The sequence below is a fragment of the Meles meles genome, chromosome X (genome assembly GCF_922984935.1).
Source record: "Meles meles chromosome X, mMelMel3.1 paternal haplotype, whole genome shotgun sequence".
Classification (NCBI taxonomy): Eukaryota; Metazoa; Chordata; class Mammalia; order Carnivora; family Mustelidae; genus Meles; species Meles meles.
In genome coordinates this window covers 58,969,178-58,996,177 of record NC_060087.1, presented here as the reverse complement: position 1 = coordinate 58,996,177, position 27,000 = coordinate 58,969,178, and the positions used below count along the sequence as shown (strand labels likewise).

Genomic DNA, 27,000 nt, shown 5'->3' with positions numbered 1-27,000 from the left:
TATGTTTCATGACAGACCCTCTTAAAAGCAGCTAGGACAAAGAAGCTCCTTACATACAGAGGAAAGCCCATTAGAATAACGTCAGACCTTTCCACAGAGACCTGGCAAGCCAGGAAGGGCTGGCAAAATATATTCAGAGTACTAAATGAGAAGAACATGCAACCAAGAATACTCTATCCAGCAAGACTGACATTTAAAATGGATGGAGAGATAAAGAGTTTCCAAGACTGGCAAGGCTTAAAAGACTATGCAAACACCAAGCCGACACTGCAGGAAATATTAAGGGGGGTCCTATAAAAGAGAAAAAATCCTAAGAATATCATTGAACAGAAATATAGAAACAATCTACAGACAGAAAGACTTCAAAGGCAACACGATGTCAATAAAAACCCATCTCTCAATAATCACTCTCAATGTGAATGGCCTAAATGCGCCCATAAAACGACACAGGGTTGCAGATTGGATAAAACGACAGGACCCATCCATGTGTTGTCTACAAGAGACCCATTTTGAACCTAAGGATACACCCAGACTGAAAGTGAAGGGATGGAGAAGCATCTTTCAGGCCAGTGGGCCTCAAAAGAAGGCCAGGGTAGCAATTCTCATATCAGATAAATTAGATTTTAAACTAAAGACTGTAGTCAGAGATACAGAAGGACACTACATAATTCTTAAAGGGACTATCCACCAAGATGATCTAACAATTGTGAATATCTATGCCCCCAATATGGGAGCACCCAATTACATAAGAAAACTATTAATCAAGATAAAGAGTCATATTGATATGAATACAATAATAGTAGGAGATTTTAATACGCCTCTCTCAGATAGACAGATCATCGAAGCAGAAAACTAATAAAGAAATAAGAGCATTGAATGACACATTGGACCAGATGGACCTCATAGACATATACAGAACATTCCACCCTAAAAGAACAGAATACTCATTCTTCTCAAGTGCACATGGAACCTTCTCCAGAATAGACCACATACTGGGTCACAAAGCAGGACTCAACCGATACCAAAAGACTGACATTATTCCCGGCATATTCTCAGATCACAATGCTTTGAAACTGGAACTCAATCATAAGGAAAAGTTCAGAAGGAACTCAAACACCTGGAAGCTAAAGACCACCTTGCTTAAGAATGCTTGGATCAGGATGTGAGGGCGATCTGGCTGCGACATCTGTCACCCCATTGATCGCCAGGGTTGATTCGGCTGATCTGGCTGGCTAGGCGGGTGTCCCCTTCCTTCCTCACTGCTCCATGTGCATCCCTCCCGAAGCTGCGCGCTCGGTCGAAGAGGACGACCTTCCCCGATAGAGGAGAGGACCGTTCTTCGGTCAAGGGTATACGAGTAGCTGCACTCCCCTGCTAGAACCTCCAAACAAGCTCTCAAGAATGCTTGGATCAACCAGGAGATCAAAGATGAACTTAAACAATTCATGGAAACCAATGAGAATGACGACACTTCGGTCCAAAACCTATGGGATACAGCAAAGGCGGTTCTAAAGGGGAAATACATAGCCATCCAAGCCTCCCTCAAAAAAACTGAAAAATCCAAAATACACCAGCTGTCTCTACACCTTAAAGAACTGGAGAATAAACAACAAATCAAACCAACTCCACATGCAAGAAGGGAAATAATCAAGATTAGAGCAGAGATCAATGAGGTAGAAACAAGAGATACAGTAGAACGTATCAATGAAACTAGGAGCTGGTTTTTTGAAAGAATCAATAAGATCGATAAACCATTGGCCACACTAATCCAAAAGAATAGAGAGAAAGCCCAAATTAATAAAATTATGAATGAAAAGGGAGAGATCACAACTAACACCAAGGAAATAGAAACAATCATCAGAAATTATTACCAACAGTTATATGCCAATAAGCTAAGCAACCTAGATGAAATGGATGCATTCCTGGAAAACTACAAACTCCCAAAATTGAACCAGGAAGAAATTTACAACCTGAAGAGACCAATATCTAGTAACGAGATTGAAGCAGTGATCAAAAACCTCCCAAAAAACAAGAGCCCAGGACCTGACGGATTCCCTGGGGAATTCTACCAAACTTTCAAAGAAGAAATAACACCAATTCTCCTGAAGCCGTTCCAAAAAATTGAAGCAGAAGGAAAACTTCCAGACTCTTTTTATGAAGCCAGCATTACCCTGATCCCCAAACCAGGCAAAGACCCTACCAAAAAGGAGAATTTCAGACCAATATCACTGATGAATATGGATGCAAAGATTCTCAACAAGATCCTAGCAAACAGGATCCAGCAGCACATTAAAAAGATTATCCACCATGACCAGGTGGGATTCATCCCTGGGTTGCAAGGTTGGTTCAACATTCGCAAATCAATCAATGTGATAGAACAAATCAATAAGAGAAGAGAGAAGAACCACATGGTCCTCTCAATTAATGCAGAAAAAGCATTTGACAAAATCCAGCATCCGTTCCTGATGAAAACGCTTCAATGTATAGGGATGGAGGGAACATTCCTGAACTTCCTAAAATCTATCTATGAAAGACCCACAGCAAATATCATCCTCAATGGGAAAAAGCTTGCAGCCTTCCCGTTGAGATCAGGAACACGACAAGGATGCCCACTCTCACCACTCTTGTTCAACATAGTATTAGAAGTTCTAGCAATGGCAATCAGACAACAAAGAGAAATAAAAGGTATCCACATTGGCAAGGAAGAAGTCAAACTCTCTCTCTTCGCAGATGACATGATTCTTTATATGGAGAACCCCAAAGACTCCACCCCCAAACTACTAGAACTCATACAGCAATTCAGTAACGTGGCAGGATACAAAGTCAATGTACAGAAATCAGTGGCTTTCTTATACACCAACAATGAAAATACAGAAAGGGAAATTAGAGAATCGATTCCATTGACTATAGCACCAAGAACCATAAGATACCTGGGAATAAACCTAACCAAAGAGGTAAAGGACCTGTACTCGAGGAACTACAGAACACTCATGAAAGAAATTGAAGAAGACACAAAAAGATGGAAGACTGTTCCATGCTCTTGGATTGGAAGAATAAACATTGTTAAAATGTCTATACTGCCTAGAGCAATCTATACTTTTAATGCCATTCCGATCAAAATTCCACCGGTATTTTTCAAAGAGCTGGAGCAAATAATCCTAAAATTTGTATGGAATCAGAAGAGACCCCGAATTGCTAAGGAAATGTTGAAAAACAAAAACAAAACTGGCGGCCTCACGTTACCCGATTTCAAGCTTTACTACAAAGCTGTGATCACCAAGACAGCGTGGTACTGGCATAAAAACAGACATATAGACCAGTGGAACAAAGTGGAGAGCCCAGATATGGACCCTCAACTCTATGGTGAAATAATCTTCGACAAAACAGGAAAAAATATACAATGGAAAAAAGACAGTCTCTTCAATAAATGGTGCTGGGAAAACTGGACAGCGATATGTAGAAGAATGAAACTTGACCATTCTCTTACACCATACACAAAGATAAACTCGAAATGGATAAAAGACCTCAATGTGAGACAGGAATCTATCAGAATCCTAGAGGAGAACATAGGCAGTAACCTCTTCAGTATGAGCCACAGCAACTTCTTTCAAGACATGTCTCCAAAGGCCAAGGAAACAAAAGCGAAAATCAACTTTTGGGACTTCATCAAGATCAAAAGCTTCTGCACAGCAAAGGAAACAGTCAACAAAACAAAAAGGCAACCCACGGAATGGGAGAAGATATTTGAAATGACAGTACAGACAAAAGGTTGATATCCAGGATCTATAAAGAACTTCTCAAACTCAACCCACACAAAACAGAAAATCATGTCAAAAAATGGGCAGAAGATATGAACAGACACTTCTCCAACGAAGACATACAAATCGCTATCAGACACATGAAAAAATATTCATCATCACTAGCCATCAGGGAGATTCAAATTAAAACAACATTGAGATACCATCTGACACCAGTTAGAATGGCCAAAATTAGCAAGACAGGAAACAACGTGTGTTGGAGAGGATGTGGAGAAAGGGGAACCCTCTTACACTGTTGGTGGGAATGCAAGTTAGTGCAGCCACTTTGGAGAACAGTGTGGAGATTCCTGAAGAAATTAAGAATAGAGCTTCCCTATGACCCTGCAATTGCACTGCTGGGTATTTATCCCAAAGATACAGATGTAGTGAAAAGAAGGTCCATCTGTACCCCAATGTTTATTGCAGCAATGGCTACAGTCGCCAAACTGTGGAAAGAACCAAGATGCCCTTCAACGGATGAATGGATAAGGAAGATGTCATAATGGAGTATTATGCCTCCATCAGAAAGGATGAATACCCAACTTTTGTAGCAACATGGACGGGACTGGAAGAGATTATGCTGAGCGAAATAAGTCAAGCAGAGAGAGTCAAGTATCATATGGTCTCACTTATTTGTGGAACATAACAAATAACATGGAGGACATGGGGAGATGGAGAGGAGAGGGAATTGAGGGAAACTGGAAGGGGAGGTGAACCATGAGAGACTATGGACTCTGAAAAACAACCAGAGGGTTTTTAAGGGGCGGGGGGGGGGGGGTGGGAGGTTGAGGAACCAGGTGGTGGGTAATAGGGAGGGCACGTACTGCATGGAGCACTGGGTGTGATGCCAAAACAATGAACACTGTTATGCTGTAAATAAACAAATAAAAAAGTAAAATTAAAAACAAAAACAACAACAACAAAAAGAGTTTAGCAAACAACACTCAAAGAACAAATAATCCAATCAAGAAATGGGCAGAGGACATGGCCAGATATTTCTACAAAGAAGACATCCAGATGGCCAACAGACACATGAAAAAGTGCTCCACATCACTCGGCATCAGGGAAATACAAATCAAAACCACAATGAGATACCACCTCACACCAGTCAGAATGACTAGAATTAACAAGTCAGGAAATGACATGTTGGTGAGGGGAACCCTCCTACACTGTTGGTGGGAATGCAAGCTGGTGCAACCACTCTGGAAAATAGCATGGAGGTTCCACAAAAAGTTGAAAATAGAGCTACCCTATGACCCAGCAATTGCACTACTGGGTATTTACCCTAAAGATACTAATGCAGTGATCTGAAGGGGCATGTGCACCCGAATGTTTATAGCAGCAATGTCCCCAACAGCCAAACTATATATATAGTTTGTCCACAATGTCCACAACAGCCTATATATATATATACATACATATATATATATATGTATGTATATATATATATATATTGCATCCATCAAACGATCAAAAGAAATGATGTCTTGCCATTTGTGACGACGTGAATGGAACTAGAGGGTATTATGCTTAGCGAAATAAGTCAACTGGAGAAAGACCACTAGCATATGATCTCTGATATGAGGAAGTGGAGATGCAACATGAGGGATTTGGGGGGTAGGAAAAGAATAAATGAAAGAAATGGAATTGGGAGGGAGAGAAACCATAAGAGACTCTTAATCTCACAAAACAAACTGAGGGTGGCCGTGGGGAGGGGGGTAGGGAGAGTGTGGTGGGATTATGGACACTGGGGAAGGTATGTGCTAGGGTGAGTGCTGTGAAGTGTGTAAACTTAGCGATTTACAGACCTGTACCCCTGGGGCTAATAACACATTGTATGTTAATAAAAAATTAAATAAAAATCAAAACAAAAGAAAAACCTGTCAATTGAGATTTCAGAATGCAAAAATAAGTAAATTAGAGTTAGGGTTAGTGTTAGGGTTAAATAGCTTTATGTCTGAAAACAGCTGGTTATAAATATAAAGACTAGTGCTCTAGAGTTCTTACACCACCACTGTCCATCAGATATATAATGTAAGCCACAAGTTTCAGCCACAAATGCAATTTTAAAATTTTCTATTAACCATATTAAAGAGTAAAAATGTGAAATTAATTTTAATACTAAATTTTAACTCAACATATCAAAATATTATAATTTGGAGAGGAGAAGGTAGTTGGGGGAAATTGGAGGGGAAGATGAACCATGATAGACTATGGACTCTGAGGAACTAACTGAGAATTTTGGAGGGGCGGGGGGTGGGAGGTGGATGGCATGTATTGTATGGAGCACTGGGTGTGGTGCATAAACAATGAATTCTGGTACACTGAAAAGAAATTTAAAAAATAAGTAAAAATTAAAAAAAGAAAATCCAGAATATTATAATTTCAACACTTAATCAATGTAAAAATGTTTTAACAAAATGTTTTACATTGCTGTTTTTATTACAAAATCTTTGAAATCTGGCATATATTTTACATTTATAGCATATCTTGATTCACACTGGTCTACGTGTAACTCACTATTTATTTAGGATTTTTATTAGTTTCAGAGGTAGAATTTAGTGATTCATCAGCTGCAATTATCACCCAGTGCATATTACATCTAGTGTCCTCCATAATTCCCATCATCCAATTATCTCTTCCCACCACTCACCTCTCCTATAGCAACCCTTAGTTTGTTTCCTAGAGTTCAGCATCTCTTATGGTTTGCCTCCCTCTCGATTTTCATCTTATTTTATTTTTCATTTCTTTCCCCTATTTAGTTAATTTTAAAAAACAGTGTAACAAACACCTGGGAACCAACCACTCAAAACAAAAACTAGGACTTTATAAAAACTTACATTCAATCGTGCAGTTACTTCTTACACTCATCTCCCTATCTCTCCCCCACCAAAGTTAAACTATCCTGAATCCTGTGTTCATCATTCCCTTGACTTCCTTTTCATATAATTTTATCACATTTATATGTATACCTAAAAAGCTTTGAAAAAAATCTTGGTTGTTTGTAACTATATAATAGCTATTATACTGTATTTAATATTTTGGGAATTTTTTTAGCATTCAAATAGCTTTTTTATTATGATAGGTCCACGGTGATTTGTTTCTTAAATGCACTTAATACATATTGTTTTTATTTTATTTTTCTGGTTTTATTAAGATATAATTGATGTATAACATTAGTTTATGGTGTACAAGATAGCAATTTGATATATATATATACACATATATATACATACTGTGAAATGATTACAATAATCATTTTAGTTAATATCCATCACTACACATAGTTACAAATATTTTTTCTTATGATGAGAATTTTTAAAAAATTTATTTTTTAAATTTCTTTTCAGGGTACCAGAATTCATTGTTTATGCACCATACCCAGTGCTCCATGCAATATGTGTCCTCCACAATACCCACCACCAGGCTCACCCAACCTCCCACCTCCTGCCCCTTCAAAACCCTCAGATTGTTTTTCAGAGTCCATAGTCTCTCATGGTTCCTCTCCCCCTCCGATTTCCCCCAACTCCCTTCTCCTCTCCATCTCCCCATGTCCTCTGTGTTATTTTATGATGAGAATTTTAAAGATCTACTCTCTTAAGAACTTTCAAATATACAATGCAGTATTGTTAACTATAGGTGTCAAGCTGTACGTTGTATCCTCAGGACTTATTAATCTTATAACGGGATGTTTGTACCTCTTGACCATCTTTACCCATTTCCCCCAATCTCCCACCCTCGGCCTCTGGCAACCAATATGTTCTCTGCTTCTATGAGTTTGTTTTATTTAGATGCCACATATGAGTAAGATCATACAACTTCTTTTTCTGACTTATTTAATTTAGCATAATGCCCTCAAGGTCCATCCATATTGTCACAAATGGTAAGATTTTCTTCTATTTTACGGCCAAACAATATTCCATTGTGTGTGAACATGTGTGTACATGCACACGCTCACACACACCCAACACTTTCTTTATCCATTCATCCATTAATGAACACTTATGTTGTTTTCATGTTTTGGTTATTATAAAGAATGCTGCAATGAATATGAAAGGTGTAGATATCTCTTTGAGATAGACATTTTATTTCTTTTAGATATATACCCAGAACATACATGGCTTTTTGTGTTTGTGACAACTTCAACATAGGGGACTTACTTTTTATAAGCTTAAAATTGTATTTATAAGATTCATCCATACCAGTAAGTGTTGCTGCACTTCATTGATTTGCCTGTTTAATATTTCATTGCATGAATATGTCATAGTTTATCCATATACTATTTTATTGATGGGCATTTGCATTGTTAGATTTTGCTACTGTATATTCTTGTCTAAGTCTGCTATTGTGTACATGTAAGAGTTTCTTCTGGGTAGAGAGCTAAGAATTTACAATTCTCACCCAACTGAAAAAAACTATGTAATGGATGAAGGGAAAGGCAATGGAGATCAGCCAGAGGGAGCTCCAATATAGGTCAGAACCAGTAGGAAGAGCAATTGGTGGGAATGGGACTGCTTGTGGAGTCCCAAGAAACATTGTGAGTGGCAGGTGGTCCTAGTTCATGTTTTGATCTACTGGGCTCTAGCATATGGAGTTATAGCTTGGAACAGTAGCAGCAGGAATAGCCAGGTCTTCCAGCTAAAGGTTCCCATACAAATTTTGACCGTCTTTGACCACATCTTGAAAACTTTGGTCCTGTTTTCCCTATACCCTTCATACTTGTCCTGTTCTTGAAGGCCAGTTCCCTTCCTATGCATCCCTCAAGTTATCTTTCTTCACTGGGCCATATGCAGGTATATGCTGGATGTGCTGACAAGGCACAAAAAGAGCTTGACTTCTGGTGTACTGAGAGCATTCTCTGGGAGTGGCAAAAAGATGGAAAGTTCTAAAATAAGGAGCTTTCTTCTGTCTTAGATTGCGTTTAAGTTCATCACTATGAGCACAGTAAGAATAACCTCTAGGAGTCAGGGCTTACATAGCTGGCTGTAACAGAAAAACATAAATCTGGAACTATTAGCTGGATTGACTACAAGGGAATGATTTTGAAGGAAGAGGGGCTAAGGAATTTATATAAAGTTAAGAATGAGACAAAGTACTAGGTAGTTCAGGACCTAAGTCAAGAGCCTGACAATGAAGAAAAGGAAAATTACACAGGTACATATGAATATACAGAACTCAGATTTGCCCAGGGCTTTAAATTTTTAAAAAAGTGCTTTTCAAATCATGTATTTAATCCCCACAGTAACCCAGCAAAAGAGGTATTACCATTAATGCTATTTTATGGGAAGTAAGGCTGAGAGATTAATTAGCATGTTGAAGGGTCAGGGGTGGGAGGTTGGGGGAACAGGTGGTGGGTGATGGGGAGGGCACGTTTTGCATGGAGCACTGGGTGTTGTGCAAAAAGAATGAATACTGTTACGCTGAAAAAAAAAATAAATAAAAAGGGAAAAAAAAAAAAGAAAAAAAAAGAAAAAAAAAAAAAGTTTCCTAACAAGTAAGTAGCAGACCTGCAACTTGAACCCAGGTCCCTGAATGTGAAAACAATACTACTCCAGTAATTTACAACTAAGGTACTGAAGTGTGTTGTAGGTATTGTTGCTATCAAAGTACTGAAGGTATTGAAATAGATTTCATGATGTTTCTGTAATAATGTCCCTCTCATTTACATTCTGATAGATTTTCTTGAGCAAAAAAGAAACGAGTCTAGTTATAGAACTCCAAGGACCCCAGGAAACAAGTCCCACATGTGAATGTTATCCAAGCTCTGAATTATGGCAACCACAGGTCAAGATCTTCCATATTACACAACAACAGTCAGAGAAGGAATGAAATCTGGAGAATGAAGGGTGAACTAATAGGTGATGATAAATGACAATGTAATTTTTATTTCTTTGTGTTTAAATGTGAGAATGGAACATTATATGTATTGTAAATAACATTATATATTGTAATAATTGTAAATAATAATTGTAAATAATTGTAAATAATACATTATATGTATTTTATATAATAAGTAAATAAATTCTTGCTTTGAAGAAGCCATTTGTGGACAGCACAGTTACTGTGGAACAGATATAGAACTAGAAAGGGCCTGTAGGTTGCTCCTTCATGAAGAAATAATTTGTAACAATTCTTTCCCTCAATATGTTAAAGACCTACCAAATATTTGCCATTACACATATTTATATATAATGTCTGTGGCTTCATAGACATCTCCACTGTCTACTGCCTGTCTCTTAAGATCTTTCAAATACAATTAATCATTGAACAACGTGGGGTTTGGGGGTGCTGACCTCCTGCACAGTTGAAAATCTGGGTAAAACTTTTGACTCTCCCAAAACTTAACTACTAACAGTGTACTATTGGCCAGAAGCCTTACTGATAACATAAACAGTCGGTTAACATGTATTTCATATGCTATATGTATTATATACTGTATTCTTACAATAAAGGAGGCTAGAGAAAACAAAATGTTATTAAGAAAATCATAAAGAAGAGAAAATACATTTACAGTGCTGTATTGTGTTTATCAAAGAAAATCTGCATAAAAGTGGACCTGTGAAGTTCAAACCCATGTTGTTCAAGGGTCAAACGTGTAGCTTTCTCTATTATAAGAGGGTGTGCTTCAGCATGGACCTATGGCATGTTTTCTTTCAATATGTAAACATTCATTAACTCCTTGACTGTTTATCCTGTGCTATTTGCCACACTGAGGTAGAAGGGATCCCTAATCTTTTGTGGCTTATTATCTAGCTGAGAAGATGAGAAAAGTACATGAAAGAGATCTAGAAAATGTAAATGTCTTAAACATGCACATAGGAGAATGTAAACTAAGAAGATGAGCTGTCTGGAGAGCTGTCCATTAAAGCCTCTTAAAGGGTATGAAAATTTAGAGCTGGATTCTAAACAGATGGATAAGACAAGATGGGCAAGGGGTGACTATTTTAGTAAAAGCAAGAGGCTATCCCCAGCAAGGTTTGGTGAAAAAAGTAAGACCACTTATTTTTCTGCTGTGGTTGCCATCCCATGGCAATGTTACATGATACATTAAGAATAAGTAAAGCTTATTGCATGGAACACTGGGTGTTATATGTAAATAATGAACCCTGGAACACTACATCAAAAACTAATGACGTACTGTATGGTGACTAACATAACATAATAAAAAAAAAGAATAAAACTTTGGTTTTCTTACTATCCCTTACTGCTTTGAGATCCCCAAACCAATTACCTCTTAAAAAACACATTTTTTTCTGTATTCAACTTTTATGAGAAGTAACACTTCACATTTGTGCATCACTGTATAGTTTACATAGCATTTGTATCTACACCATTTTTTGACCCTTACACAATCCCATAAAACGACATGGAAGCTGACTTTCCTCAAGTTAGAGAACCAGTAAGTGGGGGAGCTCAGGACTTAAATCCAGATTAGATTCAGCTCAATCTTCATCATTTACATGTACGGGTTTGACCAATAATTGATATTCATAAATGATATTCTTGAAGTCTTATAAGATTCTGATATACCTCTTGCATCAGGAATTATTAAATTATGTCATGGGTCATTATTTAGGTTTAGCATGTTTGGTTATTCACATTTTACAAAATCCATATCAAATATTTTAGAATTTATTATATAACCTTTAAGATGGCTTCTAGTAGAGTTGGTTAAATACTATATATCAGATTTTTAAAAAATCAGGTTTCTATATAATTACAATGTTATATAGTTTTCACCTAGCAGCTGTATGCATAGTTAACACCTCACTTACTTGCCACCATAGAAGTGGGGGTGCAGAAATGAGTTTTTGGGATAACTAAAACTGACTCCAAATAAGCAAACTTTGAAATCTGACAGAAATCCTTCTAAAATGATTTGAGACTTCTTTGTCTTGTTTTGTCAGATATAGTTGTCTGCTGAGGACTAAGCATCACTATGAAAATCCCCTACTGGACCATACAATGAGGTGCTAGTGTCTACTAATGCACAAGGTGAAGTTTAAACCCCTACAAGAATGGTCCACGTGACCTCATTTTTCTAGTTCTGTCTTTAGAATTTTTCTGTTCTGTATACTGCTAAGTGCACCTTCTTAGAGTATCAGTTTTCTCACATCTAGTGGATCCCTTCTCTCATTTTAATTGGTCAAGACAACTAAGCTCATTATCAGTAAGCAAACTTTTATATACAACACTAAATCAAGATGCTTAGTAAAGTTGGTACTATTCATATCTTACAGGTGTAGAGTGAGAGGCCTCACTGGTTTGAGATTTTGTTTCCAGATCATATGGCTTTCATCCCACCTCCTTTTGGGTATCCAGGCTGTGTTCTGGATGTTTAAAGTTGCTAAATAAAAGACCTTTGAATAATCAGGGTATACTGAGAACATATTTTATTTACAATGCTTACATTATATATATATATATATATATATATATATTTCTGCAAATGGACAAAATCAGATGTAACAAACTATCAATAGCAGTTTGTGATATTCAATTTTTATTATTTAATTATTAATTAATTGGTGAGAGAAGAAAAAGAGAACTCTTAAGACAAGGCTTTTTAAAAAATTTTTTATTTCTTATTTTTTTATAAACATATAATGTATTTTTATCCCCAGGGGTACAGGTCTGTGAATCGCCAGGTTTACACACTTCACAGCACTCACCATAGCACATACACTCCCTAATGTCCATAACTCCCGTTCCCCTCTCCCAACCCCATCTCCCCCCAGCAACCCCCAGTTTGTTTTGTGAGATTAAGAGTCACTTATGGTTTGTCTCCCTCCCAATCCCATCTTGTTTCATTTATTCTTCTATTCCCCTAACCCCCCATGTTGCATCTCCACTTTCTCATATCAGCGAGATCATATGATAGTTGTCTTTCTCCGATTGACTTATTTCACTAAGCATGATACCCTCTAGTTCCATCCATGTCGTTGCAAATGGGAAGATTTCATTTCTTTTGATGGCTGCATAGTATTCCATTGTGTATATATACCACATCTTCTTTATCCATTCTTCTGTTGATGGACATCTAGGTTCTTTCCATAGTTTGGCTATTGTAGACATTGCTGCTATAAACATTCGGGTGCACGTGCCCCTTCGGATCACTACGTTTGTATCTTTAGGGTAAATACCCAGTAGTGCAATTGCTGGGTCATAGGGTAGTTCTATTTTCAACATTTTGAGGAACCTCCATGCTGTTTTCCAGAGTGGTTGCACCAGCTTGCGTTCCCACCAACAGTGTAGGAGGGTTCCCCTTTCTCTGCATCCTCGCCAGCATCTGTCATTTCCTGACTTGTTAATTTTAGCCATTCTGACTGGTGTGAGGTGATATCTCATTGTGGTTTTGATTTGTATTTCCCTGATGCTGAGTGATATGGGGCACTTTTTCATGTGTCTGTTGGCCATCTGGATGTCTTCTTTGCAGAAATGTCCGTTCAAGGACAAGGCTTATTTAAACCAAAGACTTCACCTTGATCTTTAATAGCAATTTATATTTTCTAAGTACTTTAGTACATACTATCTCCTTTGAGCATCACAGTCATGTGAAATAAGCAGAGTAGCTTCTTTTCTCAACTATAAAAGTGGCTAAGAGACTGTGATGTTTGAAAAAAGGCATTCTCATTTATTTTATCTATAACCTGAGAAGTAGATAGATTAATACTATTCTCATTTTATAGTTGATATTAATAATTACCAAGTATTGAGATCCTGTTATGTGTCAGCATTGAATTAGGAATTTTATACTACCTCTAATCCTTCTAATAGCTTATCAAAGAAAGTACCGTTATTGTCTTTATATAATGAGAAAATGTATGCTGACAGAGATTACATGACTTGGCCAAGGCCACAAAGCTAAAAGTAGTAGAGCTAGGATTTGAAATTAGGTCTCAGTGATTTTTTAAAAAAAGATTTCTTTATTAGTTTAATTTTTTAAAAGTCTTATTTATTTGAGAGAGAGAGAGAACAGAAGCAGGGAGGAGGGCCAGAGGGTGAGGGAGAAGCAGAACCACCACTGAGCAGGGAGTCCGATGTGGGGCTCTATCCGAGGAGTCTGGGATCATGACCTGAGCTGAAGGCAGATGCTTAACAGACTGAGTGATCCAGGTACCACTTATTTATTTATTTTAGAGACAGAGAGAGTGGGAGTGGGGCTAGGGGTAGAGGGAAAGAGAGGGAGAGAAGCAGACTCCCCGCTGAGCATGGGGCCTGTCCTGGGGCTTAATCTCAAGACCCTGAAATCATGATCTGAGCTGAAATCAAGAGTGGGATGCTTAACCAACTGAGCCACCCAGGTGCCCCACATCTCTGTGATTTAAAATTTGAAATCAGGTCTATGTGGCTTTAAATTCTATGTTTTTTCTTTACCTCAGGCTGTCTGAGAAAGAAATCAAGGGTCAGAAAGATTGCTTATTAATGTCAACTGAGTTTTTCTTTTCTGTAATATATTTTATCCATGCACTGGGAGCTTACTGAACTAAATTTGGGCCTTATTTCTGAGAGCTTCTGGATTTTTGCATACTATGCTAGGGGCTGGGAAGAGCAGATTAGATTCAAAATGTTGAACTGAAACTTGAAAACCACCTCTGAGTTAAAATATTTGTACCACAAATATACACTTCTCCTTTAAATAGGTTACTGTGTAAACCTCTGTTTATAAAGAGCTTTGGAGAAGACTTGAAAAGATAAATGCACAATACACACCAAAGACTTTGTGACTCATGTAAGAAGTTTGTTTTTTTTCTTTTGGACAAAACAGATTTATATGTGCGACCTGAAATATAAAATTTCATTCTTGAAAGCATGCAAATCATACTTTAAAATTTGACCATTTCAATGTAGTTTTTAGTATTGTTTTTATTTTTTTAATAAACATATAATGTATTATTAACCCCAGGGGTACAGGTCTGTGAATCGCCAGGTTTACACACTTCACAGCACCCACCATAGTGCATACCCTCCCCAATGTCCATAACCCCACCACCCTCTCCCTATAGTTTATTCTTTTTAAAACTGAAATATATCTGAGATTTGAGGAAAGAATCAAATTGCTGTATTTATAATAACTGAACATCCTCTCAGGAGATACTGTGAAGCTATCATGAGAAACACATTCTTTTTCCATTTCCTTTTTAAGAAATCATATTTCTAAACAGATTAGGATCAAAACATAGTGAATTACCAAGTCAACCTTCTTCCCTCTCTTCTGGCACAATGTAAGAGAATGATGCACTGAATTTCATCTATAAAGATGACACCACTAACTTTCTGGCAGCAGGCCAGGCCCATGAGTTGTTTTGCTATAGGGAGAAGAGATCTGCACAAAGCCACCGTCTATCTAGTACACCATTTGACATATAGCATACATTGGTTAGAACCCTGGCTTGAGTACATAGAGCCTAAGTTAGGCTAGACTCTCAAGAACTGACCACAGTACTAGATTTATTAAAGGGGCTATATACTAGTAGCAGTACTAAAATACAGTCAAGACTCAAGTCTTCAGCAAAGCATCCCTGATACATTGTTTCAAAAATGGCTCTCTCTACATCTCTGAACATGTTAATGGCATAGGATCTATGTCTTCTAAGTCAGCTTAGAGTCCTAAACAAGAAACTAGGATCAATAATTGATTCTAATTATATTGAGGTTCTAAATGTATTTTGCTACCTTGCAGCAGAGATTCATAGGTAGAATATCAAGGAAATTAAAACTGCTACCAAAGTTAAAAACCATTACACATGGCTTATATGTATTGTATTTGTAAAAAGGAAGAGTTGTGTTGGCCTTGCTAATATTTCTTTCTCAAGTGTATGGAGGGTCGAAGAAAGATACAGTGAGGTGGGGAAGATGTCAAGATAATTTGGGATTAAAATGCCATTTATCAAATGCCTAAGTGGGCATTTGAAACCTTCTCTTTCTGGGCTCTTGTCACATTTTCTCTGCCCAACGGTTGTGGCTTCCCGCAGTACTTCTTCCAAGCTTCTATGTACCAGTTTTTTTTTTTTTAAAGGCATAAGGAGAACCAACAGACAGGGGATTTGCACCTGCTGTTACCTTCGTCAGAAATGCATTTTCTGTCTCACGTTGAGGTCTTTTATCCATTTCGAGTTTATCTTTGTGTACGGTGATGCCCTCCAACGGACGAATGGATAAGGAAGATGTGGTCCACATACACGATGGAGTATTATGCCTCCATCAGAAAGGATGAGTACCCAACTTTTGTAGCAACATGGACGGGACTGGAAGAGATTATGCTAAGTGAAATAAGTCAAGCAGAGAGAGTCAAGTATCATATGGTTTCACTTATTTGTGGAGCATAACAAAGAACATGGAGGACATGGGGAGATGGAGAGGAGAAGGGAGTTGAGGGAAATTGGAAGGGGTGATGAACCATGAGAGACTATGGACTCTGAAAAACAACCTGAGGGTTTTGAAGGGTTGGGGGTGAGAGGTTGGGGAACCAGGTAGTGGGTAATAGGGAAGGCACATATTGCATGGAGCACTGGGTGTGGTGCAAAAACAATGAATACTGTTACGTTGAAAAGAAAAAAAAAAGAAATGCATTTTCTACTTTTTTCATCAAAGTCCTATTCATCCTCCCAAATCCAATTCAAATGCCACCTTGTCCACTCATGTATGCATGTCTAGTATGTGCCAGCCATTATGCACTTCTCCTTGGAGATGTATTTAATGTATTTGATTGGCCATTCTGCGGCTCCTTCCTCTATACTTCCATGCAATCTTATACCTCCATATAAGTACTTATCACCTCTGGGAATTATGTATAAGATTCTCTCTTTTATGAAGACCCTGGGCTTCTAGAACTAAGGAACTTTATCTTACTCATTTTTGTATGCCCGCATGTTATGTAGCACAGTGACTTGCACATAGTAGATGGTTAGTAAATCTCAAGCTATTACTCTGTTACCTCTCTCCCTTTCATTCGTATTTGCTATTTTCTACTTACTCATCTAACTTTCAATCTTTCTGTCCCTATTACTCTACTAAAACTGCTCTCACCAATGTTGTCAACAACATCCTTCTTACTGATTTTAAGTAGATGGGCAAAACACACTCTTTCCATTGGTTTTGCTAAGTTGGAAAATTGTAAGCTAGTAGCTATTTTTACTTCTTTATAGGGAGAACCTGCCTGAAGAATGAGGCTACTACAAAGGAAAGCAGAATTGAGAGAGACCTGACGACATCATTTGATCTCCAGGGTTCAGCCATATCTTAAGCCAGCTTCATCAAGGACTTTACAGGTAAATGAGCCAATAAATCCCATGACCTCTTCTTTTTTTTTTTTAAGATTTTATTTTATTTATTTGACAGAGAGAGAGATCACAAGTAGGCAGAGAGGCAGGAGGAGAGAGAGGAGGAAGCAGGCTCCCTGCGGAGCAGAGAGACCGATGTGGGGCTCGATCCCAGGACCCTGAGATCATGACCTGAGCCGAAGGCAGCTGCTTAATCCACTGAGCCACCCAGGCGCCCCTCCCATGACCTCTTCTTAAAAAAAATCAATCCAGTTTAGGCCAGCTATCTGGCAACCGAGAGAGTCCTAACTTAGCTAATGATCTCCATTTCTATATTTCCAGCCCAGATATTTTTCCTGAGCTTCAGGTGTATATCCCTAACTGCTTACAAGATTTCTCCTCTTTGAATTTCCACAGGTACCTGAAAATCAAAACCTATTTAAAACCACACATCTTCCTTTTCTGATCATTATCTCTGTGAATAATATGGCACTTTGCCAGAAACCTGGGTGGCTTTCTTGACCCCCCCTTTTCTCCCTTCAATCAAATCACCAAGTCCTAATTTTTTTCTACCCACTAAGTAAATCTATTACTATTTCCATTGATGCTACTCTAATTATGCCACCATCATTTCTTATGTATATCATTGCATTGGCCTCCCAGCTGCCTTCTTTGTCTCCCTTATACCCCTTAGTCTAGTCCATTTTTCTCTCCCTTTTCTCCACCTTTTCATTATATTTTCAAGTACAGTAACATACTTATTGTAACAAATCAAACAGTACAGAACTATACAAAGAGCCACTTAAGAGTTATCCCTTTCCCATCCAACCTCTTTCCACTTGATATAATCAATAATTCAGAATTTGGTGATTCTGCTTTCCATATCTGTTTCTATGTTTATATCCATATACCTGTATCTAGTAACATTTTTAGGGGGTTAAAATCCTTCTCTTTTTAAAAGATTTTATTTATTTATTTGAGAGAGAGAGTACGAGAGAGAGAGCACAAGTGAGCAGTGAGAGAGGTGGAGGGGGAGGGAGAAAGAGAATCCTGACCAGTCTCTGCCTGGAGTGAAGAGCATAATGTGGGGACTGACTTCACAATCCTGAGATCATGACTTGAGTCGAAATCAACTAGTTACCTAATCAACTGAGCCACCCAGGTGCCCAAAAATCTTTCTCTTTTTTTTTAAATAGATATGGGATTATACTTTCCACATTACTCTGCAACTAAATTTTTATGACCTAGCAAAGGAACATGGTTATTCTTTAAGTCCATATATAAAACTGCAAAATATTCATTTTAATAGCTGCTAGGATTAAATAGTATGGCTATGTCATCATTTATTCAACCATTTCCTTGTTTATAGATACTAGAGTTGTCCCTCTTTTTGCCACTAAAACAGTCCTATAATAAATATCCTTGTATATATGGCCTATGTACCAGTATTCTTATTTCTGTATGATAGATTCCCCAAACTGTAAATGCTAGATTATAAAGGTATCCAAATGTTTAATTTGACTGGATAGTTGTATTAATATCCAAAATGGGTGTAATAATTTATATTCTCAAATATGATATACTACATTAATAGAATGAAGGCTAAAAATCATACAATCATCTCAATAGACTTAGAAAAGCATTTGACCAAATTCAACATTCTTTCATGATTAGAAACTCTTCACAAATTAGATACAGAAGGAATGTATTTCAGCATAAGAAGGCTATATATGACAAGCCCACAGCTAACATCACACTTAACAGTGAAACACTGAAAGCTTTTCCTCTAAGATCTGGAAAAAGACAAAGATACTAATTCTTGCCAGTTCTTTCAACATAGTACTTGAAATCCTTTAGCCAGAGCAATTAGGCAAGAAAAAGAAATAAAAGTCATCCAAAATGGAAAGGAAAAAGTAAAATTGTCTCTGTTGATGATATAAACCTATATATAGTACATCAGTACACTGATAACTATAAAATGCTGATGAGAGAAATTGAAAAAGATACACAAAAAATTAGAAAGATATCCTGTGTTCTCAGATTAGAAAAATTGATATTGTTAAAATGTTCATATTACCCAAGGTCATCTATAGATTTCGTGCTCTATCAAAATTCCAATGATAATTTTTTCCCATGGAAATAGAAAAAAAGGTCCTAACATTCATATGGAACCACAAAAAGACCACAGATACCTCAAGCAAACTTAAGCAAAAAGAACAAAGATGAAGGCATTACATTTCCTGATTTCTAAATATATTGCAAAGATAGGGTAATCAAAACAGTATGGTACTGGTGTAAAAACAGACATATAGACCAATAGAACAGAATAGAGAGCCAAGAAATGAAATCTATGCATGTATAAGCTACCAATCTTCAACAAGGATTCCAAGAGCACACCATGGGGAGAGGACAGTCTTTTCAATAAATGTTGCTGGGAAAAATTGACATCCACATGCAAAAAAAAAAAAAAAATAGAAACTGGAGACTTATCTCACAGCATACATAAAAATCAACTCAAAATGGATACAGTTAAACACAGACCTGAAATTGTAAAACATAGGGGAAAACTTTTTTGATCTCTGAACTTTTTTATTGGCATCCTGCTCCCCAAAGAGTACACTGCTTCTGCTCCTTCAAAGCTTCAAAACTGATGTAATTGGTCTCAGACACCCCTTTGCCACCCACAGTCCTATAAGTGGTGGTCTTTTAAGTGGTTTTCATGGAGTTTTTGCTGTCTAGGGTGTCACCAAGATTGAAGCCCTCTCTCTGTCTTCCAGCAGGTGATGTAGGTGGTGATTTCAGCCTCTATCTTGGCCTTGATGTTCAGCAGGGCTTTGTACTCCTGGGTCTGGTGCTGCCCCTCTGACTGCGTCTGAGACAGCGCTGACTCTAGGCGAAGGACTCCACTGAGCTGCTACATCTGCATGACATAGCAGGTCTCCACTTCCCTCAGGCTGTTCTCCAAGTTGGACTTCATATTTCTCATGGAGTCCAGGTTGATCTCCAAGGACTCAGCTGCTTCTATCTCATCAGTCTGTAAGGTGATCACTGTGGTGCTTTCCTCAATCCACTGGGGTCAGCCTGGTATTTGTCCAGCTCCTTTTAGTTCTTCTCAGCCAGCTCATCATACTCAGGTTGGATGTTCACCATGATCTTGTTGACATTTTAAAATTGGTGGCATCCAACTCCATTGTCAATCTGGGCCTGTAGACCCTTTACTTCTTTCTCATGGTTCTTTATCATGAAGAATAGCTCCTCCTTAAGAGTTAGTTTTCATCTCCAGCTGCAACTGAGTGACACTGATGTCTTCAATGACCTTGCAGAGCCCATGGATATCACTGTCCACAGACTGCTGCCTGGCCAGCTGTTTCATACTTGACTCTGAAGTTATCAGTACCAAGACAGGCATTGTCAATCTTCAGAACAATGCAGACATAGTCTACAGAATTTAAAAAGATCTGAGCCCTTGAGTTCTTGGTGATCCTGAAGTAATGCCCCCAGTCTTTGACCTGTGGTCCCTTCTTTTCCAGGTGTTTTTAGATGTTGATCTCCAGTCTCTGATTATCAGCCTCCAGGCTCCTCACCCTCTTTAGGCAGGAGGACAGGTCATCATTCAGGTCTTTGATGGTTTCCCTCTCACCCTGAATATCCCCTATGCCCACCAGACCCCCGGTCATTCCTGTGATCAGGCACCCAGACCTCCAGTGACTCTAGAAGCTGGTGGAACAGGACCCAGAGATCCAGGAGTCTGAGTCCCTAGCTCCTGCATAAGTGTTGGCCACACTGCTGACAGGGCAGACTTGATGGCTAGGTGAATGCATGGAGCCCTGAGTGGTGAAGCTCCTCTGTTCAGGGAGGAAGTCAAGAGGTCAGGACTTAGGCTGCCAGGAAAAAGCTTCTTGACATTGGTCAGGAAAATAAGTTTTTGGATATTATCTCAAAAGTATAGGTGGCAAAAACAAACAAAAAGACAAGCAGAACGGTATCAAACTCAAAAGCTTCTGCACAGCAAAGGAAATAAACTACAGAGTAAAGAGACAACCTATGACATGGGGGAAATATACATCTGTTTAGGGGTTAGTATCCAAAATATGTAAGGAATTAAAACAACTCAATAGCAAATAATAACAAAAATAGCATAAATAATAATAACCTGATTTTAAAATGGGCAAAGGACCTAAATAGACAGTTTTCCAAGGAAGACATAAAATTGGCCAACAGGCATATAAGAAGATGATCAACATCACTCATCATCGGGGAAATGCAAATTAAAACCACAATGAGATGTTACCTTTCACCTGTTAGGATGGCTATCATCAAAAGGATAAGACACAACATATCAGTCAGGATACAGAGAAATGGGAACACTTGTACAATGTTGGTAGGAATGTAAAGCAGTACAGCCATTATGGAAAACAGGTTCCTCAAAAATTAAAAACAGAAATACCACATGATTCAGCAATCTCATTTCTAGGTGTATATACAAAGAGAATGAAATCAGAGATATCTGCATTCTTATGTTTGTTGTAGCATTAGTCATAATAGCCAAGATATGGAAACAACTTAAGTGTCAAATGAATGGAAAAAGAAAATTTGGTCACACACATGTGATGAAATATTATTCAGCTTTAAAAAAGAGGAAAATCCTGCCATTTACAACAACACAGATAAACCTGGAAGACATTACCCTAAGTGAAATAAGCCAGATAGAGGAAGACAAGTACTGTTGATATCGTTTATATGTAGAATATAAAAAAATTAAACTCATAGAAGCAGAGCAGAATGGTGGTTGACAGGAGCTGGGTGTTAGGGGAAATGGGGAAGTGGTCAAGGGTACAAAATATCAGTTTTTCAAGATGAATAAGTTCTGGAGACCTAATGCACAGCTTGGTGACTATAGTTACTATTACTGTGTTGTATGCTTGAAATTTGCTGAGAGTCTAAGTCTTAAGTGTTCTCACCACAAAAAAGAGGGAACTAGGTGGGGAGATAGAAATGTTAATTAGCTTGATTGTGGTAATCATTTCACAGTGTATATCAAAATATCACATTGTATACCTTAAATATACACAATTTTTTGTCAATTATATCTCCATAAAGCTGGACAAAACCAATTTATATTCTTTCCACAAATACATGGATTTCCCCACCTCCTAATTACCATGGGAGGCTATTATATTATAAAATTATTGCTAATATATTTGGTGATGGGTAGAAAAATGACCTTTCATGCATATTTTATTTTAAAAATTAAATTTTCTTACTTTAAATTAGTAGTACATATAGATATTTTAAAAATTCAAAGATACAGAAATGTAAAAATTAATTCTCCCCCCACAAACTTAGTTTTCTTCCCCCAAGCAACCAGTTACCAGTTACAAATTTATCATAATTTAGTTAATCATTTCCTAAACAATGGACATTTATGTTATTTCCAATACTCTGCTATTTCACATAGTACAGCAAAGAATATCACTGTTGATAAATGATTTCCCACATGTGAATATGTCTAGAAGTAAAAGTGATTTGAATTGCTGGATCAGAGTATATGCATTTAGCATCTGAAAATGTTTTCCATAAAATCTATTCTTGACATTGATCCTGTACTTCCCCATTGCCTTTAGGATAATATCTATGCCCCAGAAAATGGATTCCAAGTCCCTATATGATTTGTCCTCTGCTGGTCAGTTCATTTATCACTTCCCCTTTAAGAATCTATATTAACCATACAAATTTGTTTCAGTTCCTCAAATGAACCAAGCCCCTCTTACTCTAAGCCTTCTAACATGTATGTTCTCTCTGTCTGGTTTACCCTTCCCTCAAATCTTCACTTGGCTAACTCTCCAGCATCTGTCAGGTTGTAGCTCGAGAGACTATTAGGAGACCTTCCTGAGCCTCCCAGGTGTAGATCAGGTGCTGCTGCATTCCACAGCATCCTGTGTTTGCCCAATTATATCACTTACTATACAGTGTTGAAACTATCCAGCTGTGAGACTGATGAGGGTAGGGTCTTATCTCATTCAACTCTGTGTCCATAGTGGTTCAAACGGAGATCAATAAACATTTATTCAACAACTAGTTGGTACTTAATAAACATTTATTTGAATGAATGACTGGCGGGGGGGGGCGGGGAAGGAAGCCCTAGTAGCTCTTCACATGTGAGACAAAAGAGGACCTACAGGTTTAGGAGTAGAATCTAAAGTAAGGCAGGGTTGCATAAGTAATCCACTATAGATCCAATAGGAGCCATCTGCCTGCATATCTACATCTTCCTGTGGCATTTTGAGGAGCCACACAAAAGGGAACTGACAGTTTACCACTTGGCCAACAGGTTAACCTTCTTACAGCCTTCACTTCTTAAAACCTTACTGAGTCTCTTTATGGATGTTAATGAAAAGGCACATTTGACCATCCTAACTGAAATCCTGAGTATTTAATCAACCAGACATCATCTAATTGGCTAAGACTACCCTACCTATTATATTATAGAAATCAAGAACAGCTAGGAGAAAATTAAAAGAAATTAGAAGGAAACAATTAGATCATCTATTCTTTTTTTTTCATTTTATTTATTTTTTCAGTGTAACAGTATTCATTCTTTTTGCACAACACCCAGTGCTCCATGCAAAACGTGCCCTCCCCATTACCCACCACCTGTTCCCCCAACCTCCCACCCCTGACCCTTCAAAACCCTCAGGTTGCCCCAACCTCCCACCCCTGACCCTTCAAAACCCTCAGGTTGTTTTTCAGAGTCCATAGTCTCTTATGGTTCGCCTCCCCTCCCCAATGCCCAACTCTGGTGTAAGAAATTGAAAATCATCTAGGGATGTTTTTTCCAAGGTATACTCACTCCCTGGAAATTCTGACCACTCTGCCCCATTAAGAACTCTATAATGAGATAGTACTCTTACTGAAGAGATTATATCATATCCCTCAGATATACAAGGGTAAGAAAAAAATGAACTACTAGAATAGTAAGAGAATAGTAATAGAATAGTAATAGAATAGTAAGAGATTCCTCAAAGATATCTTACCTTTACAACATTTTCTAATGGCAGGCAGGCATATTCACGTTTTACCTTACACGATGCTGTATTGTTTATGTTTGTTATAATGAGTATGTATTATTTTTATTATTTAAAAATTACATAGATATTTTAAAGCAGCCTAATGTTTAACTTTTATACCCAGTTCACTTTAGGACTTAGGTACGGAGGACAGGAATTTGGTAGCTCTTCCAACTGTAGAGCCTGGTACAATGTCTTACAAGTAGCTGGTATTCTAAAAGTGTTTGTTAATCAAATATCAGGATAAAAGCTTGTTGAAATCATCTACTGCAGAGCTAGTTCCACCAGTGAAAATATAGCTTTAAAGGGTACTTTGCAATATGAGCAAGCTAAGACATTTTAGCTTACTTAATGTCTTATTTGATATAAAGACATTTACCAGAGGGTTCTGCTGTGGGCACTTACGCTGTTGGCTTCCATGACCAGTAGACGACCTTGGGGACTCTACATCTGAAATCAACAATCCTTTTCAAGTCTACACACATGGTAAACCCTCAAAAGCTTTAATTCAAACTCATGAACAAAACCCTATAAGCTCTCAAAATGATTTTATTCTTTCTCATTTGATAACAGCACAGTATGGTTCACTGAAAAGCAATCAGTATAAGATAAATACTAGAATGAGGGCACTTATTAATTCTAGCTAACATGTGTATTGGAAGAAAGTCTGTTTCTTTGAGGCCATAGCCTTTCATGTTCACCTGTATCAACTTTATGGTAGCTATGCTCTATTTCATTATTATTTTTATGAAACAAAGGATAAAGTGTGTATTTCAATCTTGTTTCTCCATTTTTACTCTTTTATAATAGCAAAAAAGGATACTTTTTTGATCTGTGCAAAAGTAAACTACAAAGAAGAGATAATGACAAAGAAGGGATACATATATACAGCCAGACAGATGGTAAGAGAGTGACACAGAACTATACAGATGTGATCGTTTGTTGCTATGAGGTAGGCCATAGTCTGAGGCTTAAAGTCTTCTTCCTATGGACTTGGATACTATTAGTGAGCAAAAAACAGACAAACTGGTTGAAAGAGAGTATCTTTGCAAAATTTATAATGGATTATCTATAGATTAATGAATGTGAGTACCTAAAATGCCTGTGAGACCATGCTATTATATTTGTTTTCCAGAGAGAATATAGTAATAGCAGTTAGTAATTTCTGAAATATTTTTGCGAAGAAGAAATAACACCAATTCTCCTGAAGCTTTTCCAAAAAATTGAAGCAGAAGGAAAACTTCCAGACTCTTTTTATGAAGCCAGCATTACCCTGATCCACAAACCAGGCAAAGACCCTACCAAAAAGGAGAATTTCAGACCAATATCACTGATGAATATGGATGCAAAGATTCTCAACAAGATCCTAGCAAACAGGATCCAGCAGCACATTAAAAAGATTATCCACCATGACCAGGTGGGATTCATCCCTGGGTTGCAAGGTTGGTTCAACATTCGCAAATCAATCAATGTGATAGAACAAATCAATAAGAGAAGAGAGAAGAACCACATGGTCCTCTCAATTGATGCAGAAAAAGCATTTGACAAAATCCAGCATCCGTTCCTGATGAAAACGCTTCAACGTATAGGGATGGAGGGAACATTCCTGAACTTCCTAAAATCTATCTATGAAAGACCCACAGCAAATATCATCCTCAATGGGAAAAAGCTTGCAGCCTTCCCGTTGAGATCAGGAACACGACAAGGATGCCACTCTCACCACTCTTGTTCAACATAGTATTAGAAGTCCCAGCAATGGCAATCAGACAACAAAGAGAAATAAAAGGTATCCAAATTGGCAAGGAAGAAGTCAAACTCTCTCTCTTCACAGATGACATGATTTTTTATATGGAAAACCCAAAGACTCCACCCCCAAACTACTAGAACTCATTAACACTTTTAATCATTACAACAACAGCATGAGGTAAATAAGACTTTAAAGTTTTAAAGTTAAGGAAACTGAAGCTTGGAGGGATGTCATTCTTCCAAGGTCATATGGCTACTATGGGGGCAGTGACATGAGGATTGGGATCCAGAAATTGTGATTCAGTCTAGTACCTTTTTTATTACACCATGCTGCACTTTAATTTTTCTTCTTTTACAAGGACAGAAATATGGGAGGAAGGTGGGTTTGGAAGGGATTAATATTCTGATTGATTCCTGAAAATGATCCTACAGGAAGAGAACAGTTGATTTTACAATAATATTTATAAAATATAGAAAACACCCCCCCTGGAAATTCTGAATTCATATTATCTGATTCTAAGACCTCATGACAGTCTAAATGTATCCTACATTTCATTCCAACTTAAAAATAAAGGTCTACAGATTTCTGGAGAACCCTACAAAAGATGATGAAGCAAGTCACCTAGAGCTATTATTACTTCAGAAACACATCACAATGATGGGTCTCAGCAGGAAATCCTGGCACAGATTTTTGGAACTGTTGTGACTCACAACACCTACAATGAAGGAATCATTTTTCCCTCACAGAACAACACAGCTAAAATATCTCATATAATTAGCAAAAATTAACTGAAAACCTGTGTCAAATGCTTTTGGCCAACTCAAAACAGGAGTAGTGAATTTAAGGTAGAGATGTAGTAAAGAAAAAGACGTGACTCATTTTCTGAGAGTTGATGATGTATAGGACCAAGATTTATACTGGATGAGAACTAACCCTGTGTTTGGAACTCCTGCTTCCTATTCAATACCTTCATTTATAGAATAATCTAAATGGAGAAATGAGATGCATCCAAGAATTCCTTGAATGGTGGGTCAGAAAGATTGGATAGGTCCTGGATGTGGTCACTGACATTTTTGAATGCAAGGTATACTATGCCTATGTTATGCCTCTAATCAACAAGTTTAGTA

At 37.7% G+C, this 27,000-nt stretch overlaps 1 protein-coding gene and 1 pseudogene across 2 annotated transcripts in view; both read right to left on the bottom strand.

Annotated features, from left to right (window-relative positions):
- EDA (ectodysplasin A) overlaps positions 1–27,000 on the bottom strand; it is a 473,959-nt gene that overhangs the window by 98,979 nt on the left and 347,980 nt on the right. The window lies entirely within an intron of this gene.
- LOC123935220 lies at positions 19,649–24,546 on the bottom strand (annotated as a pseudogene).